Raw genomic sequence first — 21,872 nt, forward strand, 5'->3', positions numbered from 1 at the left:
TTCATATTTTTCAGGAGCCATTGCTGACCAGTGACCAGAATGAGTGAGGAGGTTTTCTGGTTCACAAAGGTGGGAGTCAGAGTGGCTTCCAGAAGAATCTGACCCAATATTTATATAATACACATATATAGCACACGCCACTCATCACCTGCATTGGCTGCTCCACCTCCTTGTTCCTTTCCAGCTCCTGAGCCGTGACAGAAAGCGTTGTTCAGCTGTGGCAATGAGACCAGCTATTCACAAGTGGCTTTTTCACTCAGTAACGGTCACATTCCCCAAATATTTCTGGGAGTCCAAAGCCAGGCTTCCAAACCAGAGCAGCCCAGGGGCTGGGTGTGATGTGGTGGAGGAAAACTCGCCCCTGGTCCCGGCCCAGCAGCTGGGCTGACTGAATGGCACACACAGGTTACATGTGCAAACAGGAGTGGGAAGCAGGAATGGCTCAGCAAACAAGTCCCTGTTAATCCCATCGTGGCATAAAAGACTGCACTTCAACTGAAAAGGTTTGGGTATTTTTAAAAACATTTAGCAATCTTTTTCCCTCACGTCTGGTGCAAGCATTCCTCTGGCCTGCAAAAAAAAAAAGTATTTGTGTTTAATTTCTTCTCCAGTGAGTCACTTTCTATTCAGATTCATGTCTGTCATGCATTTAGACTGCCTGAATGGATGAGTATTCTCCTGAAGTCAGATAATGGAGTGCTAAAACTCCACAATGAGATGTAGGGTACTGGTCTAGCATCCCCATCGTACCAAAGGGAAGGGCTGGCTGCCTGATACCCCCTTGATGCTACCAGAAAATAGCCAGATGAGAAAACACCCTGGGATCAAGCAACTACTTCACAGAACTAAGGACCTTGTTTAGTTTGAAGGAGGGTGAAATGTGTCACTGATGTTCCTATGTGAGTGGGGATTTTTGATGGGTGCACTGCTCCTTTCAGGCACCCACCCAACCTCTGTATCATTAGGGCTCAAAGGAGCAGCCCCTGATCCTCACCTGATATCTTTCTCAAGTGATGCTGAAATCCTCTTGCACTGTCTTGTGAAAATCTCCATTGGTACAATTTGTTGGTAAATTACTGAGGACTCTCTCAAAGCTGCCTTTTTTCCCTTGTTCTGGGCCCTCTGTATACATGGATGATCCTTTGGGTTTTATCATGATGTCACAGTGAATCAAGTGAATATATTGACAGCTTTCAGCCCACATCATCTCCTGAACTGCAGAAAAGGCATGTTTTGATTGAACAGGCAAAGGCTTATTAGCATTCCTTCACTGTCTTAAGACAGTCTGGACTGATTCTTCCTGGCCAGTGTAACAGACTTCAAACCAGGGAATGTGTGCATCAGGCTGTGCTGAGGAGAGGCACTTTGATAACCTTCCCTTTTCCTATTTATCATCTTTCCCAGGGGCCTCTCCTTTAGCTCCGCAGTAAAAATATTGTTTGTACCAGCCCTGATCCCAGAGGATTTTACACAGATCCTTGTGCTTGCACTCCAGCAGTGGGGAAAGGTGGGGTTTCAGCAGTCCTTCCCTGGCTGCCCAGCAGTAATTGAGCTCCCATCAGCACGATTCCTGGAAGAGATTTTAGGAACAGGTAAGTAATGCTGGTAGAGTCACACTGAAGGTGACTCCAGCTCCCATTCTGCCTCAGAATCTCTGAGTTTCCCTGTGGTGCTGGCTTGGCATTCTCTCAGTGGTTCAAAGCACGCAGAAACTGAGGCAAGTGTGTAAGGAGACAGGACTGGGCTGGCCCCTGCATGCAGCTATTCCAGCCAGGAGGATGAGTGAGCTGTGAGCACCGGTGCCAAAAACAGCATGGGCAGAGGCAGCACCTCCCATTCAAAAGGGCTGTGCCAACCCTGTGCAGCACAGAATTTGGTTTTATTGGTTTTATGAATATTCATTATGGAGGAACAGGAGAGGAAAAAGGGTAGATCTTCATTTAAACTTAATCCCTCAGCAGTTCTGTGACTCTTCAGGTCTCCCAGACTCTAAAAAGTATGGTCTGGCTCTAAGTAGTTGAGTTACCCCTACCTAAATTAACTAAAACTAATTTTATAGCCAACCTGCTTGAAAAACTCATTCATATAACACAATGTTGCCTAAAGTTATTTCAAATGTCAATGTTGCCTTAATACACATCTTAACTATTTCACAGGGGCCTTTTCTTTATCTGTTTTCATCTTGAAACAATCTGATTGCATGCAGGAGAATTAGTTACTTTGAGAACAGAAAAGATCGTCTCCATGAATACTAATCCACAGCCTTTATTAAATTAAAGTTAAGGGGCAGTGGTGAGGGTAGGTGAGAGAAGAAGGAAGAGAAAGGAGTATCTGAATGTGGAAGCTGAAATTTGAGATACATTTGCAGAAGTGGGAGGAGCAAAGCTGTAAGGGGCACCACCTCCCTGCCCTCCTCAAGGCAGCACAGCCCCACACAGTTGTGTGCAGGTGTGATGGGTTTTATCATGGGTAGGTGCTCGGGTTTGCCTGAGACTGCTACACAGACTGCAAAATGCAGAAGCAGGCACAGCTGCATGACTGACATCTCTGCCTGCCTCTTCACCATGACCTTTTTCTCTATTTCTATTACACTGAAGTCTCTTAACTAATTATGCAGTATCTCAGCCTGCTATGTGATCCTGTTAGCTCCAGGCATAATTGCAAATGAGACAAGAGATCTCAGCTGTGCTGCTCCTTACAGTGGCACTCTTTCTGTGTCCGATGTTAATTATTCCTTGCAGCTGACAATGAAACAAAGACCAAAGAGTTAATTCTCACTACAATGAAAACTCAACGCTTGCTAATACGTTCTGTGTTACTCTGCTTATTTACTCTGCTAGAAAACACTGTTTGGTTTTGCAATGCGAATTCTTGAAAAACAGGCTCTAGATAAAAGGTGAGAAACATGAGACATGAAGAAAAACATTAGATTTAATTGCAAGCCAGAGAGGATGTGCCACAAGCTGTTCTCGGGGAAGGTAGTAACTGAGGCACAAACTTTGTAGGGGTTTTCCTCCCTTGTGCCTGCAGTTTTGATGGTGCCCTTTCCACTCTGGCACATCCTTGTAGTGGTCACCACAAGATGTGGCACAGGACATGCAGGTGTGAGACTGACCTGACAGAGAGCAGTAAGGAAGAGAGCACCCACACAACCCTCCTGGACAGCCATGGAAGAGGGCAGAGGGAAATCTTCCCCTTCTCTCTGCAAGAGGAGCAGAAATCTGCCCCTTCTTTCCTGGGGAGACCCAAAGGAGAACCACAATGGCACTGCACAGTGGGTCTGCTGGTGTCACTGTGGCTGCGAGTAGCACTCAGCCCATCAGATGAGGATTATTCCTCCATTGCACTGTCTTACCTGCCTTGTTCTGACCCAATAACATGGCCGAAGTGTGCAATTCATCATCTGAAGCCCATCTGATTCTGAAATGCAGCCAAATGTGTATTTTGCACATCTGTGGGCATCCCTTAGGCTTGGACTTCACCACCAAACTCAAAGACATTATTCAGCCTTTCTGTACTTGTAATTTATTTAGATCAGGACTTTTTGCCAGTTCTAGAAGTCTCCGAGAGACATACAGGTTTTTTCCTCTAGCTTCTGTAGTGCCATCAGCTATGTGTTCACCCTTGGGTACAGTGGTTTGTTTCGTGCCTCTTTGTTTTGTGTTCTGATTCCATCAGCTTACATCTCAAAGTCAGCATGTACTGCAGGATTTCAAGATACTGTGGTCTCTGAAAGTTGTTTGTTGATCTTAATCCAAATTAAGTCAGAAGTAAGGAAGTGGAAATATTAGATATCACCTTAGAGCAGATTTCCTGTACCTAAAAGGGTTCTGGAGAGAGATTTTTTGCAATGATTTGAAGTGACTGGGCAAAGAGGAATTTGCCTTAAACTGAAGGTGAGTAGATTTGGAGTAGGTATTAGGAAGGAATTGTTCCCTGGGAGGGTGGGGAGGCCCTGGCACAGGGTGCCCAGAGAAGCTGTGGCTGCCCCTGGATCCCTGGCAGTGTCCAAGGCCAGATTGGACACCGGGGCTTGGAGCAGCCTGGGACAGTGGAAGGTGTCCCTGCACATGGCAGGGGGTGGAAAGAGATAATCTTGAAGGTCCCTTTCAACCCAAACCATTTTGTGAGTCTATAACCACATTTTTCTGAGAATGTTGCCTAGAATGGATGCATCATGCAAACGTACTAATAAAAAATTAAATGTGCATCTAATTCAGGTCTTCCTTTTACTTTCAGTGATGCAGTTTTAAATTCATAAAGTGTAGCATTTTCTACTCAAATATCATGCAGACAGCCAAGGCTATTAATGGAGAGGATGACTCTTACAGTTTTGTGGAATGATATGTAATATTTGAGGATAAGGCTTGTTCAATCCCTCTTGCAGAAGCCATTCCTATTCTTCCATCCTTCTTCAGCCATATTTTGAGAGGGAGGGAAAATGAATGTTATAAAAGCAGCAAACAATTACCATCAGGAGAGAGGTTATGCCTTATCCTCACAGCCTGAAGGAAGACAATGAATGCTGAACACTTAAGTCTTTTTGCAGCTCAAACCTCTCTCTAATTGAAGCAGTATTTTGTTCTTTATAAGATATGTGAAATGCTTGTCATAAAATTATGCTCATTATTTGAAAAATAAAAGAAAGAAAGAAATAGCCTGTATGTGATGAAAAGAACTTAAAAGCTAAGGTCTCCTCATGGTTTATTTCTGTAGGTGAAGTCCTACATTGTTACTAATAGAAACTAGGAGGGAGGGGAGTAAATTCAGATTATTATTTTCTGCTTCTAGTCATAACTCTTAATCACATACATTTTCAGAAGTGTCTGCTTCTGGATATTTCATTTAAAAATATTGAGGATTCTTTGGAAGAAAGTATATGTTCAACATGAACACATTTCCCCTTGTTTCAGATATGTTTTTAATATAACCAAGTGCTACTCTGTTTCAGTAAATTCAAGCTCTATCTAAATAATAATGGAGCATATATTTCATTTTTGACTACCTACCATCTTTACACAATTTATTGTTCTGAAGTCACAAGGAAAAAACCTACTTAGAGGAGAAGCTTAACCCAGAAACTGTCAGCATGTGTTAATCTTCATTATTTCAAATACCATATACTTTTTTAAAATTAAATATTGAAGAATTCCCACATGCCTGGATGGAAACATTTCCCTTCAAAGTGTAGAAAGTGTCTAGCACCATTCACTTAACCTTTACAAGCACAGTCGCACTTCCACAAATATAAAAATGAATTCAAGGGGAGGCAGAGCCAGAAAATCAACTGTTATAAAATGGAAAAATTGTGAAGGCCATGGGGACACCCAGAAAAATAGGGATCTATGAAGGAAACTAAACTGTAGGCTGATCATTAGGAAAATGTTCTCACCACCCAGACTGGTTGGACCACTTGGGCACAACAAGTTCCAGGTGCAGAGCTAAGTGCATGTAACCAAAATTGAAGAATTTTTCAGCTGTTGGGTCGGGTTTGGGGAGAACACAGATGCCACGACAAGAGGAAGGCAGAAACTCGACCCACACAGGGCACAGAGCTCCTTTGTCCTGCCACAAGCTCCATTTGGCAAGGAAAATGTCATAGATGTGCCATGCACGGTCAGGCCCATTTGGTGATTGATTCATGTAGCAGGTGTAATTATTGACAAAAGGCAGTTAAGCTGCTTCACTTCAGAGGATTTCATTCAAAGGCAAATCCAATTGCATCCCAGGTGTCTGCCACTCCATCCCTGTGAGTGCATGACACAAAAACTGTGTTTCATTTTCCCCAGGTGCAGGGGGCTGCTGGGCTCTCTGAAGCACAAGGCAGGATGCCCTGATGCTGAGCCCTGACAAGCAGTAAACAGAGTGACCCAGGTTTTCACAGAGCTACTGCAGCTTAAGAAACACAGCTTTACCTCCCCTGACCTTCTCCACAGCTGCCAGACTGAACAAGCACCACGGGATTAAAAGCATAAATTAACTTAGTGACTCTTTTGCAGCAGCATTGATTCAGGAAGTGCAACAATGGACAACTGCTTCCTCAAAACCTCAGGTCATCAAGTAAATGTGTAGGAGACCTCTAATTCAGTGGTTTTATAATATGGTTTAGCTAATATAATAGAGACCTGAGCCAGGCCATTTCAAACACATGAAATCCAGTATGAAAGTGAGTGTTTAAGAAAAAATTAACACAAAATAATTTCTGTTTCATGTAGAAAAGGGAGTGAGTAAGTTGTGAAGTCAAAAGACCAAACAAAACAAATAGCAACACACAGTGTTTGTAAGATCTGTGATTCTAAATTTGCAAACATTTTGGGCTGATAGATATGTGCACCTCTGATGCACAACCATAAAATCCTTCTATAAAAAAATATTAAAATATTAAAAATATTACGCAGGCAAAGGTTTAATTGATGGTTCTGGCCAATCACCTACTTTAGACAATGTATTCAGACTTTGCCTAAGTAACGGAATTTTTATGAATGAAATATATAGCTTAAATGCACTTTACACACATAATATTGCTCAAATACAGCCACCCATAAGCAGTGAGACCATAAATCTTGCTCAAACAGGCTGTTTAAAAATACCAAGCTCAAGGTTAGCCCTGCAAAACAACAAACTGTGTTTGTTCTTTATGAGACCTTCCTTCAAAAATATCCATACCAACATCTAAATTCACCATCCTGCATGCCTTGGGTTAGCACAGAGCCCTCAAAAGGATGAGTTTGGGAGAAAATTGGCACGCTGCTGACAACACTGTCAGGCTGGTGCTGGTGGCAAACCCGCATCATAGAATGGAAGAATTTCTCCAGCACGGGTGAAAACCAGTAACCTTCGTGCAAAATGCAGGCTCCTGACACACCTCTCCTGTCCACAAGGCTGGACGTGTGCAGTTCTGGAAATATCAGCTGTAGGAACCTCTGCAGGCTCAGAAGAGATGTGATGCTGTGACTGAGTTGCTGTGAGAGCTGGGGCTGCTATGTACCTGTCAAAGTACCTTACGGGTGGGGGAAATGGGGCTCATTCCAGATTTTTCAAAGTATTGACTTTGATGGTTTAACTTGGACCAGTTTTACATCAGGGTCGCCTGGGCTGGCTTCAGTTGCACTGCTTTGATGCTATGCTGACATGAGAAATGTTCTGATATTCCCCTTCTCTTGATGAGAACATGTAGATGGAAAATGGCCATGTGGATGGTATTGGGAAGAATAAAGGCAGGCTTCTGTTTGTTTTCTTTTTTGTTTTAATTAGTTTGAATCTCTGATTTGGAAAAATTGATTAGTTTTGCTTGATCTTTCCCACATAACGCTAAGGATAATTGCTAAATATGTTTATCTTGAAATCTTTGTGGTATCAGAGTTCACTCTGCTTTGTACTCCCCAGTCCCTTAAGACAAGGAGCCCAGAAGACACACTGTGCGTTTCTTACTCTTTGACAAAGAAATAATGCAGCACAGCTTGAACAAGACTACTAGAAGAGATGCAGTCCTAGAGATCCTTTCAATTGTCACTATGATCTCTTTTTACATGAATATGTTATGCTTTTTAAACCTTTTTGGAAGATAAGCATGAAATTTAGAACTATGGCCCGGTAAAGGCAGAGAAAAATAAAGGGGATGAGGGAAATGCTGGAATTCTAATAAAGTGGGGTTCTGAACAGTAGTAATTAAATGGATATGACAGCAATTATACGGGTTCATTAGATATAGGGTTTTACCACTAAGTTGTTATAGAGATGATCAGGAAGTCTAAGAGAAGAGAAAATAAAAAAGCTCTCCAGTTCATTTATTTCCTTAGTTTACACATCATTTACATCTTGTTATTCTCTTTCACATGGTCTTTATTTTCCAGTATCAAAGGGAGGATCTTTCAGCAATTTATTTTTTTTCCTGCATTCTGGATGAGACACAAAAATGCCAGTGCATATTTAACCAGAGAAATAAGAGAAAGGCTCCTGCATGCACAAAGCAATTGTAATTACAAACTGAATTTACTTTGATTCAGTGCTTTTCAAGGCTGGGAAGGATGAGCAGGATGGCTTCTGTTTCCTGCTGGGGCTCATCACAGCAAGTGGCATCACTTTTTCTCAGGTGTAGAGGAGGACTGGAGGAGGTGAAAGAGCTCATGGGTGTTTGCCCACAATTCCACTTCCTAGGTGAAACCCTGTGCCTGTGCCTTGCTATCAAATTCCTGCAAAACTCCTGTAATGTTTGACTGTGTCAGTAACAATGCTGTAAAATTTGTGTGCCTTTCTCTAAAACCCTTTTCATCTCATGGTCATGATGAACTAAAAACCTGGACATTTTAACAGCACTCCTCTCCGACAAATAGTCCCTGCTCTTGACAACAGTGAACCATTCCCTTTACCCCTTGTCAGCTGCTTAAAATTAAAACTATTTTCCACTGCAGTCTTTGTTACTAGTTTCAGTATCAGGTCAGCACAGAATTTGGTGTACGGCTCCTCTTTCACCCTGTAGTAGCACAAAAATAAAAAGGCTGCTGTCCATGACTATTTTCTTCAACTTTAATATCTGGGTGCAACAAATCGAAGAAAGGGTGCTGACAGCTCCTCAGAGGATGAAAAATAACCCTCCATCAATAAAATTACTCTTGGGTGTGCAGATACCTCTCCAGTTCCTGGCAATGAGGACAGAATAAAAAACTGAGATTAACAAAACTGGTTACGTAAGAAATCTGAGATAGAAAGAGAAGTGAACATTGAATCATAAAGGTAATGATCTCACAAGTAGCAGAATGAGTGCGGAGGGGAGAGAGTTTCCATGTCAGTCACACAACATGAGAAAGTATTCACTCCTTTTTTTTTTTTTTTTGTAGTTTCTTCTTTAATTAGAAGGACTGTACCTATATACCCTACCCTCATGTAAATCACCTGTCTGTCCAATCTGTCTGAATATCCATCCAGCTCCAACATCTCTTCCCTTTGTTATTACTCACAGCTGTCCCTAAGGGTACCATTGGAGCAGATAATTTCTGAGTAAATCAATATATTTTAGGGATGAGCTTTCATGCAAGTGACATTAATTACCGTGAAATAACAAAACTGTATCATTAAACCACCTGACCATATATGCTGTGCTGTTTTATGTTCCATCATCCTCTGAGTGCTTCTTCTGGTTCCACTAGGTGGGTTGTTTTTCTTTCCATCACTTTTCCCAGCAGATAAAATTAAACTGTCTCAGCCTGAGAAAAATTATGAAATCTGCAGCAGTCAATAATCAGCCCTTTCAGACAGAAGCAGCCATGGGGACATTTTAAAACTTTCAAAAAATTGTCACTTGCCAACTGTGGTGACTTTTTGTTTTACTCATGAAGGATCCAGCAGAGTGTACCTGCTCTGTTTTCACATGTAATCCCCCGAGATGAGTTTTGTTGGAAGCAGATGATTATTTTTAGCTTTATTGTCAGAGCCAAAGACAAGATTTCAATATTACAAAGGAGAGGGTAGTCTTCAGTGATAGCGCTGTGCTAATTGCTGTCAAAATCTGGTTCTTGACAGACAGAGGTAGCTTGAGAAAGAAAATAAAAGTGAAGCCAGGTTTATTGATAAATTTCTGATAAGCCCAAAGGTATGCCTTGTTTGGACAGCACCCTCCAGACACTGGGAGGGCTTTCAATGCTCTTTATCACAGAGATATCTGCTGTATAAAGACAGAAGAAAAAAAATTGCCTAGAAGCTTCTAAAGGAACACAGCTCATGTTGTTGAGTGTTTGACAGTGGGTGTTAATCGTTTTGATTTCCCAACAGCAACCTTCCAACACCCCACCACATTACTGTTTATCATGGCAGTTTTTAATGATCTTCTGGCAATTTTCTCTTCATGTTTTTCCCAACTGACCTGAGTTATACATTCCAGGGCAAATTTTATGAGCCATTATGTGAAATTCTTCACTAAAATCTTTACATACAATCATATTATACACTTTTTTGCATTATTGAATTCTGTACTTGCTAATGCACATGTTTTCTGGGTTTGGTTTTTTTCCATGCTAATTGTTCATCTGTGACTAACCATCCACTTCCAGCTAGAGATTAAAAAAAACATTGTCTTGATAAATTTCAAAAATAGCTAAAAGGAAAATATAAGCCAACTGAAAGTAGATCATTTTCTTTCCTTAAAGACTGATTACATGAAATAATTCTCATTTAACATCACGTAGCTATCTTGCAGTGCAACCACTTAGCTGTACACTCCACCTCAGGCTCACCCAAACTGTAAATTGTTATATCATAAGCTGAAAGAACATGGATTTAGATAGGATATGGGGAAGGAATTGTTCCTTGTGAGGTTGGAGACAGCCTGGCACAGGGTACCCAGAGAAGCTGTGGCTGCCCCTGGGTCCCTAGCAGTGTCCAAGGCCAGGTTGGACACTGGGGCTTGGAGCAGCCAGAGACAGTGGAAAGTGTCCCTGCCCATGGCATGGGGTGGAATGAGGTGATTTTTAAGGTCCCTTGCAACCCAAATCATTCTGTGGGATAAGCACCTCTGGCAAAGCACCACTTCTCTACTTCAGGTTTTCAATGTGTCTGGCATGAATAATGAGCATTAGATTCAAAACAAATCAGAGATATCCATAAATATATTGATATATAAATATACTGACTTCCTGCATGTGGAGTAAGGTGATGTAGAATGTTTCAAAGAAAAGAACACCTGGCATCTTCAAGGTTTGATGTCTCACACCTGGGCTGGCCAGGGCACAGGGCAGTGCTCAGTATGGAACAGATGTGCAGAAAGAGTATTTTAAGTCCTTAAGTCCTTGGGGTTTTCTTCTCATTATCCACATGATTCTTTTTATCTGTATGTCTGAACAGAAACAAATGAGAAATTCTTACAGATATTTTGCTGATGTTTCTCTGAACATTTCCAAAGAGTATTTTACTGGATGTACTGAACACTCACACAAGAGAGAGTGACCAATGTTTTCTAGATTGCCATGTGCAGCTCTGAGCTCCTGGGCTCCCTGGAGGTAATTCATCACTAACAGTGTCTTACTGCAAAATGTGCCCGAAATTCATGCGAATCACCAAGGTGATACTGCTGTTCTGAAAACATCCCCAAAGATACTGCATAAATGCATTTTTAAAATTCCGACGGGAATAAATGTATGTGACACACAGCTCAGGTGACTAGAAGTTTAAAAGCTATTACTTTCCATCATTAGTAATCCCCAGGGCTAGAGCATTCAGCTGTGAAGACAGTTTTGTACTGGCACTGACACAAGGTCATCATAAAGAGATTATTTGCTGCAGTGCTTAGCTGGAGTTTCTTTCCCCAAATGACTTCCATTGCTACAGGTAACTGTGTTTTTATCACCAGGCAAACAAATAAAAAACAAACAAAATTATCTAGGCCCGAACTCCTGTGTCTTCTCAGAGCACTGAATGTCAAGAGATTAAATTTCTCCAGAAGTGTAGATTTCTGAATTTGCATTCTTCAAAAGCCACTTACAAATATTCAGTATAATGTATTTATTAGTGGGTGAAATACTTCAGCAGATACAAAGAAATTGCCTATTATGTACCAATTTATTAGTTCATTTCACATTAGTCTGTGATTTATACTACATAGCTTCAAAGGGATGACAGAATAGAAAGAATAAAATGATGGCATTTATGCTTCAAAATGTATTATGAAATGGACCAAAATAATAGTAGTTAAAAGATGACTTTAAAAATATCTCCCAATGCCTGTGCATAGAAAATTGAAAGAGAAAAAGAAGGATAATTGTAGTATCTCATTTTAAACATGATTACCTTGTTTGCATTCTCCTCCAAAACCAAAATGATCACTATTTATTTTCATGACACCCAATAGTAAAAGGACTGGAAAGGTGTTATTATTATTGGTCATTGCTCAGATAACTGCAGTGTCTTGAAAATTCAGAGCATTGTTGAATTTCAGCTTTTCCTTTCCCTTAAGTAACACAGAAGTTCTGAAGAGCAAGGCTTTTGTTATCCTGGTGAATTATGAGGGTGCACAGCTGAAAACCATAATGTAAATACTGTTAATAGCAGCACCCTGGACACTCCCATGTGCAGAGATCAATAATGTGTTCACCCAGCCTGTGAGGCACCAGCAGAAATAATAAATGTTAATAGAGTTTTAAACAACTTCACAGGGACACTGGCAGGGTGTGGAGCACCTGCACAGTCCAGTGTGGAAAACTTAAAATCTCAGAAACTCAGGTCATTCAGGCTGCTGTGCTGGCACAGAATCCTTATTTCCTGGAGAACAACTACTGGTTAGACAGCTGCTGAGGCTCTTGTGGGACAGGACCTGCACGGAGGAAGGGGAAGGGGTAACCTGTGTCACTGGCACAATGCCCGTGAGGAAGAGCATTCGAAGAGGAGATCAAGGGGACAGGGAAACCTCCAGAGGGAGAAAAACAGACATTTCTTCTTCCAGTGGTTCTCTCAGAGATGCTTCTTGCCCTTGACCAACACCATGAAACTTCCCTGTCCTGGGTTGAAGTATATTCTATCACCATCTTCATGAACTGTTGAAACCAGGTGAGGCAGTGCTCCCTGCCTCCTCCACTCTGGCTTATCTTCTGTTAATGGGCCATCAGCACCTTTGCCACACAGCTCACAGATAACCCCCTCCTGGACTATCTCCTGTTAATGGGCCCATCAGGCCTTATCACATGACTCACCATCCCATTGTAGGATGCTCCGCCCAGAGGGAGGAACCAAGCATTCCAGCCTGGATATAAGCTGAGACTCTGTACACCAGAGGGGCGCTTACCCACTGGATTCCCAGAGGACCCGAGCTACCAGACCTCTCTACAGGATCACTGCTTCAGGAAGACCACCTCATCTGGACTGCTTCCATCACTCCGCTCAGGTTGTATTCTGACTCTGTCAGTGGTCTTTTGTATTATTGCATCTATTTTATTTTATTTTCTTTCCTTTTTTCCTATTAAATTGTATCTCTGACTTGGAGCCTCTCATTTGTTTTGCCTTCAAACTACTACATTCCCCTTCTTGACATGCCATGATTTTGCACAACTATAAAGCAATGATCTAGTTGCACACATAAATGCTATTAACAATTTCTTTTGAAATCACATTTCCCCAGATATTTTGTTCTTTTGCAAATTTGTCTACCACAGAAAGTTTCTTGGGACACAATCCATGATACCTCGAGTTTATTCTGGGTTTCACCACTTTTGTGTACAACATTTTGCCTCCTACACAGTCAGCAATTGGGCTACACCCTGTTTAATCCTGTTCAACTGCTAACATCAACTGTGGCATTAAAACCCAAAAAGTCCTAACAGAGTCCACTAGTGAAATCTTAAACCATGAAATACATGTGTATGCACACATATGAAAAATTAATATACTGTGGAGTATTTCAACTAGAATATTTCACTGAGGAATAAACATTTGTCTTGCTGTCATTTGGGTTCTGATAAAACACTAGGAAAAAAAGCCTATCTTTGGTAAGAAGGAATTTTAAATATTAATAGATATTTTCTGTTACTGCTTTCTCCTGCCCCGACCTTCTGAGTTATCTGTTTCTCTTTGGCTGGGAATATAAAGTTTTCAGGCTGAAGTGATATAGGATATAATTTTAAATGCCTAAGCCCAAACCAGTAGATACGGATTTCACAACACAATAAGAAACATAATAAGAAACACAAGGTGAAATTGTTTATAAGCACTTGGAATTGCTGATGCTTTATTCACAGCATCCACCCTCTGGAAACAAATTTCAGGGCTGAAAAATGCCTCAGGTTTTTGGTGGTCAATGGCAAGAGACTGAATTCCACTCAACTTATGTGCATAGAATATCCTTCATTTTCAGATGCTCATTGGAGCACTCAAAATCCTTAAGAAGAAAACCTGCCCTTGTAAAATATATTTCATCTTTTTCCTCAAGGAATAATATGGAGAAAAAGATCCCTTTAATAGGGTCATTGAATAAAAATACATGGCTTATGTTATACAAATTACAACAATCAAAATTTGCAGTAGCAATTCTGAGTTGTTAACAAAGATTATTATTAGGACCTAATAACAAATCAGGGAGCATGAAACTAAAATGTTACTTGAAGGCAAAAGTATTTTCCACTTTGCAGCCAATCATGGCAAAAATTAATTTTAATTACTGGTTGTTGTTTTTGTTGTTGTTTTGGGGTTTTTTGTTCGTTGGTTGGTTGGATTTTTTTGGTGGTTTTTGTTTTGTTTTGTTTTGTTTTAGGTTTGGTTTGGTTTGGTCTGGTCTGGTTTGGTTTTGGTTTTGGTTTTGGTTTTCTGATAAAGGAAAAACAGAAAGAATAGCTAGGGGGTTGGAATGAGATTTTTTTAAAGCCCCTTCCAACCCAAACCATTCTGTGACTCCATGATTCTAGAAGAAACAAAGCTGTTAGGCTTTTTGTCAGCTAATTCCATTCTTATAAAGAAATAAAGGAGACAAATTTGCATTATGGGACAATTTTCCCTAGTTTAGGAATCATAAGTGTAGTTTCTGAGCCTGTTGCTGCAGTTGCCACAGCAGTTTTGGGTGTTCAGACCTTTCCTAGGATGTATACCTTACACAGAGCTGCATCTCAGAGAAGCTGTGCAGAAAATTCTGTAAGCCCAGCTTTGGGAGGTAAAGTTTGAATTGAGTATAATTGTGCCTTTCTAGGCACAGAAGTATCAGCTACAACTTCCTGAGGCAATAGTTAAATAAATGCATAATGAAAATGCATTTGTATTAATGAATAGTACATTAATCAGGCATTAATATTGCATTAATTTTAGATTTTAAAAATCAGATATGAAAATTAAGAGTATGACCTGTACTTTATTTCTATATGAAGATCTGTGCGACTTTAGACAAAAAAACCCCACATATTTGATGAAAAGGTATGACTACACTCTGAGGAGATCTTGGAATTGACCATTCCAGGAGAAAAAATAGGGAAGACTGACACCTCATAGAATTATGGGTAGAAACTGAAAGAATACCAGTGTAGATAATGACAACCTTTTTTTTTTTTTTTTTTTTTTTTTTCCCCCAAGCAAGTAGATTTTGCAAAATCTAGTTTCCTCTACGGAAAATCAAAATATCCTTCAACACCACTAAGGAATTTGCTGTATAGCAATGGGCAAAAATATGAGTGAAAAGGAAACCAGTTCAGTGTTAAGATCTTTTAAAGGACAAATGACACAGCTCAGCAGTCACTTTTAAAACAAAACTGTTGATTTATCCCCCTGGAAGAATAAAATGTGGCTCAACAGAGTCGTGTATTGGCTTGTTGATTGGCTGTCTGTTGGAGCAGGGCATCCAGCTGCCTGATCAATAAGGGCCACAAAAAGAGGCACCAAGGAAACCTGAGAGTGTAAAAGGTACCCAGCATCTTCAGCAATAGTTATGAGAAGAACAAAATAAATAAATAAATAGATTTTTTTTTCAATTAAAAGAAAGAAAGAAAAAAAAAGGAAAACACAAGATAAAACCCACCAATATCGAAACAAGCAGGAGCCACTTTGAAGCATCCAATAATATACCAATGAATTCGGATCACCTGGTGTTTTCCACAATGTGCATTATGTCTCATCCAAAGTCAGGAAACTGTCTCCAGCAGCAAAATGACCCTACAGCAGATCTGTGGATTGTGTCACCTGCAGAGCACAGCTACAGCCATTATCCTCTGAGCCCAGCGGGGCAAATAGTGCCCATTCTGAGGAAGAAGTAAGGACAAAAAGTTGTACAAGAAGAAAAAAAATTATTTTTTAGCTTTGTGTGTGGCTGTGTGCTGAGAACAACCTCATTGCAAAAAGAAGATATGATTGGGGAAAAAAAATTATTGAATAGTTTGGAAAAGATTCAGATAGTTACGACACAAAATGTGAAGTTTGGACAGCTGAGTTTGAAATGAGTTTGCTGTGAAATGAAGTTTAAATGAAGGCTTAAACAAAGTTTGGTGATGGTGTGTATATAAAACAAATTTAAAGAATTGCTTTGAAGTACCTAGAAACTTACTGTAGACAAACGTTTGACTGGTGAAATATATATTCACTAATAGCTACTGGTGAAAGGGGACAATATATAGATATAAGGAGAAAAGGCCAGTGATGAACTTACAGCATTTAACTCCTAGAAAATATAGAAATGCTACCACTCTTTCACAAGCATGTATATTCAGGATATTTCTGTGGTCTTCTGAAATGCTGACTGGAATGTAAATAACAAATGTGTGTAATTAGAATGTCCAACCTGCTCTTAGTTCTGAAAAGAAACACATGAGTCATTAAGGATGGCCATTTGGCAAGGTAATAACTCAATATAACCTGAATTAAGGCTTCCAAATATGGGGTTTGCTGTACCATTTTTGAAAAACAAACCACATTTTAAACCCTTGGGGAGCCGCAGTTGAAAGTTTTTTGTAGCCATGAATGAAAGTTTCTGTAGCCATGAAGGGGTCAGAAGTTACTCTGACTTTTGTGTGATTTAACCTTTGAAATAGACATAATTTTGAAACTAGGACATGGGACGTCTGCTTGCTCATAAATTATTCCAAAGTGCTCTACTTGAGCTCTGTTTGACAGTTGCAAAATACCAAATTCATTTAACTGAGACAAAATTTGCCCTGTATGGCTTCTGTGATAAAGCTGAGGATGTTCCTATAGAAAGATTTTAGTGCAGTGAGCCCAAAGAAATACACTTGTTTTGTAAAAAAACACTTTTTATGAACTGTAGTGTGACATGGCCAGGTTGTCTCCCCATCACATGCAGCGGAATTTGGAGCTCACAGGACCTGAGGTATAGGTCAGGTTTTGGCTGCAGCATCTCACAGTTCATCTCATCTACCTGATTTTCAAAAGCAATTTTATGTTTCCTTATTACAGCAGGTAAGTATAGTTCTTAAAAAAAATAGGCTTGAAAAATAAAAATATATGAGCTGTATGAGTGGTGACATCACTCAACATCCATTGAAGTCAATAATTGCACTTTCAGTGGGAGCAATCTGAGGCCAGGATTCTGTGCTTTCAAAAGCTTTCCTCTTGACTATATGTCTTTTCCCTTTTATTTTCGTTTGCTTTTGAATTACAAGATATTTAGCCATGTCCTGTGCAGGCTTTTTTTTTTCTTCTACAGAAGTCAATACAGCAAAGGGTCAGGGAAAATTGTGCTGTGTTCTAAAATATATTTGGTAATGGTTACTTCAGCAAGACAGCTGGGATTTTTAAGCTTAGCCAATAAAAGAAAAGGCAAGGAAGCAGAAGACCTTTTCCTTGAATCTATCAATTTTATGGAATAAATAAGCTCTACAAAAAAATAATTTAAGCTACTAGAAAAAAACCTTAATATGTAATTCACCTTATAATAAACCATTCATTTAACTAAAATGCTTTGATATATTTTATGTAAATAAAATATATTGGTGTATTTCTCTATATTTGCAATTACACCTCACGCTCACAAGAGCCATATGAATAATCAGAAAAAAAAAATGCAGAGAATATACTGAATGGCATGAAGGCAATAATGTGTTCCTTTATTACCGGGGAATTTACTTCTTACCATCCGCACCTCCCCTGCCAAAACCAAAAAAAAACCCGAGAAAACCCCAACATACAAACAAAACAACTAAAATAATATTAATTACTTGAGCTAACAGTGTTATAAATGACTACAGAGGGTAACAGAGTGGATTTCACTCCCCATTCCAGCATGCCCAATACATTTAAAAGCAGGACTCATGTGAGCATTTAAGAAGTTAAAAAGTAAAAATGAATAAATCAACACTTTTATTAAATACCAAGACATATAAAAAAGCAATTTCCACTACTGGGATATCTCACTAGAAATTCTTCTCCTGGGAGCTAAGACAATATTTTCAGCAAACAAATATTAAAATAATATTGAGGAGTTTCTCATCGTGATTGAGAAAAAAAGCACAGAAAAAAAAAATATTGTTGAACATGCATGAAACTTCACCAAGGATTTCTTGAAGATGTGATTTTTCCTTGGATTTTTTTGGAGATAAGCCATAAATCACAAAATTAGTGAAGATTTGTTGCATCACAGAGTACATGTGAGACCTCATCTCAGAACAGGTACACTTCAATGTTTTCAGTTTCCTAGGCATATTTGCTCAAAGGAAAAGACAACAGCCCAGGACACCTGAGGCTGGCCTAAATCTAATTACCCTGATTGGTGAGAGTCAAAAGTGCTGCTGAAAAGCACAAAAACAGCTGAAAATGGTGTTAGAACCCAATTCTGACTGTCACTAGGGGGTGACTTCAGAATCACACTGATGGAAGTGTTTTCAGAAATAGGAGAGGAGAGGAGAGGAGAGGAGAGGAGAGGAGAGGAGAGGAGAGGAGAGGAGAGGAGAGGAGAGGAGAGGAGAGGAGAGGAGAGGAGAGGAGAGGAGAGGAGAGGAGAGGAGAGGAGAGGAGAGGAGAGGAGAGGAGAGGAGAGGAGAGGAGAGGAGAGGAGAGGAGAGGAGAGGAGAGGAGAGGAACAATAAAAAATACCTCATTATTACCAAAATGTTATCCATGTTTAGTTATCATCCCTGCTTGTCCTAGGCACCAAGCAGTAATATATTTCAAGGCATTTTAAGCTATTTTTGAACTTTAAAAATATGAAATACACTGAGCTTAGATGAGAAACAAACTAATTTGCTAATGGTTGCAGCCTGTACATTTTTAAAAATACAGTTAGTTCTGCTATTTATTTACTAAACTTTTCTTTCTTTAGGAATTTTTTTTTAATTTATTTTCTGTACTGTGTTCTGAGGCATTCCCTCACTATCTCCAGGAAGATGACTATTCACACTGTGGGAATTCAAGGACACTCAGATGCCAATTTATCACCCCTTCTCTCTCCCAGAGTATGTTCCACTTCTGAGCTGCTCAATGTCAAATAATTTATTTCACACCAGCACAGGTTTCCCTGTCCCTTCCCCGTCTCTCCTGCTGGTTTCCAGCAGCAATTCAACCATTCACCTGACTCAGGTAACTTCTCATCAGGTAAATATGCCCTTGCATCTATGCCCTTCATAGTTAAGAAAATTTTATGACTTAAAGAAAAATGCCCTTTGGTGGGTGTGATGTAGTCCCCAGAGGCTAAAGAGTTGGAAACACTCAGGGAAATTATTTCAAGGTCCATGTACTCCCCTGGAGGATTCCAGCAGACAGAAAACATTTTAAAAGGCAACATTATTGAGGTATTTCATAGCAGGAACACCTTGCCAAGGATGTAACTTCTCCAGAGTTCTCTTACCTGCCAAAGTCCTCAGTTGTCTGAAAATCTCTAGCTTCTCATCTGAAACATGCCACAATTTTATTATTTATGTGTTACTTACACACATTTCTGCACTGCCTCACTGGAAGGTCTGTGTGAAGTGGTCTGAATTTAGTCTAAAATAAAATTGTAAAATTAATTAATAACAAAAAGTTTCTACAAAATAACATCCTGTCATACATGACGCAGTAATCTCGTAGCAGTGAGAAAAAAGTTACCTATTTTCCAACTGAAACTGATATTATATCCAAATACTTTTCATGTCTAAGTCTCAGTGCATTCCCTGTGATGTAAATAATGAGCTCTGGACCATTTTTAAGCTCAGGTAACCAGACAGAATTCCACGCAGACTCAGAGTAATGTAATAGTGCCGTGCAGTGGCATCTATTGCACACCCACACCAATTTCAAGTGGTTAACACATATTTCTGCTATTGTTTCACCTCTTCCTCTTCTCTCTTTGTACTCTTCCCTCCCCCACAACTTATTTTTTTGCCCATAGATGGAAAGCACAGAGGGCAGAGGGGATAGAAGGTGGGACTGTTTCTTTTAATCACTGGTTAGTCAGGGGAAAAAGAAGCAATGTCTTTTTTCCCCACAAAAAAATACAGTTATTTGATTACTGACTGAAATCTCATAACTTTTGTGCTGTAAGGCATGAAACTCATCCTGCCAAAAGAACAGCACCTTTAGTGCAGAGTTACTAAATATTTATTTCAGTGGCAATGTTCTGTAAAGCTTCGACAGCTTAGATTGAGTCCTACTCCCAGGCCCTTTCCCTTTTTATTGATCTTATTAACACTTTTAACACTCTGCCTTCATAAATGGTCACCAGAGAGCATTCACTCACCACTTTTGCATGGAGCAGCATTATGTTTGCAGGTATATAAATCAGATGAATTGCCTTTATCCACTTGGGGTCACAGACTGTTCAGCTCACGTGTTTGGTACCAGCCAGACCGTTGAATGAACTCCCAGGGTTTTTTCTGCCTTTCCTAGAGCTGTTTTAAAAGCTTTCCAAGAGCTGCTGGATCCCTTGTTCCAGGCCCACCAAAAAATTAAAAGCAGGGATGTAGATTCCACCTCCGGGAGTAAAAGGTTGCAGCTCCGTGCCAGGAAATATGCCCTTTCTGAAAGACAAAACAGTTTTGTCATAGGCAGATGAAATTCTTTCAACACAAGGAAGTTTTCAACTCAACAAAGTTTTTTCAAAAGTACATGAGTAAGGAAAAAAAGTTTCAGTGAGATGGGAAACCTCCTGAATCTGCCTTAGGATGACTTTCTGACTGACTTTCTTGATTCAGCATGAATTGTGAGGAAAAATTCCTCATAAATCGCAGCCAAGCCTCGAGCCCTGACTCTCCACGTGTGACCCTTGTCCTGCATGGGCATGCACTCACAGCAATTTTGAACAAATACCACCAAAATTGTAATTGTCCATCAAAAACAGGCTTTTGAGACAAGTAAGACCTGACTTTTTGTTTTTTCTTTTTTTTTTCTTTCTTTTTTTTTTTTTTTTTTTAAATCAAAAGCTTTGGCAAGAGGTTGCACTGTTACATCCCTGTGGCTGCCCACACACCTGCGGGCCCACAGGATGGCACTGTGCCACAGGGGATGCAGCCATCCTGAAGATGCTGAAACAAATATTGGATGGCACAATAGACTCACCACAACATTACAGCTTCTCTTTTTAAAGAGGTAAATTCCCAGAGAAGAGAATTTTCTTAAGTGATAATGCTTTTCTCTTACTTTTGGTGTTAATACATATTGACTGTAATAACTTTTTGGTACCTTATGTGATAAAAAATGTCATTGAATGTGATAATCCACTTTTTATCTATTTTTACTGGTAAACAATATTTAAACTAATACAAGAAGAACTTAAGGTGGTGAGAGAAATACACATACAAAATTTCTTAAGAAGTCACAAAACAAAACTTTCTGTAACCTGTTCAGATAGATCAGGCCTGATGATAGGAGTGAGTTAAGAACCCTCCTTGAGAAAGTTTCATGAATCAAACGTGCCTATATAACAATCTCTCACAAATATGCTACTTCTTCCAGGAAGACAAAACACTCCAGGAAATGCTAGGGATGCTATTGTTCAATGTGAATTTTCATGCCTGGCCCAGATCAAGGTTGTTCTCCTTGAAACTTAGGGAGCAGGTTCTTCTTCATTTTGCAGACCATTCACATGGGTCATTTGAAATAAAATTCAAGTCACTTCTAGTCAAAAACAAGGTCAATTTAGTTGGGCCTGTAGAGAGGACTACCAGGAGGATAACAGCAGTGTGTGACTATCATCGTGGGCATAGCAAAAGTGCATTTGAAGCCTAGAAAATAGGAGTTAAAGAGAATATGATTAATTACTGACTACTTGCAGAAAATAAATATGAACTGGGAACACGTATCATTACCAAAACCTTGTTGCTTTGGGCTTTCTCTATTGAACTGTCTTTATGTCAACCCTAAATATTTCTCACTTTTGCCTTCCCAGGTCTCTCCCCAGCAAGTGGCTTTGTGGAGCTGGGTTGCCTTCCATGATTATGCCAAAACAAACAGAAAAGAAATGTAAAGAAAATTGGATAGAGATCTTTAAA

This window comes from Chamaea fasciata, unplaced genomic scaffold (genome assembly GCF_029207755.1).
Source record: "Chamaea fasciata isolate MVZ Bird 193981 ecotype frontalis unplaced genomic scaffold, bChaFas1.0.hap1 SCAF_4, whole genome shotgun sequence".
Classification (NCBI taxonomy): Eukaryota; Metazoa; Chordata; class Aves; order Passeriformes; family Sylviidae; genus Chamaea; species Chamaea fasciata.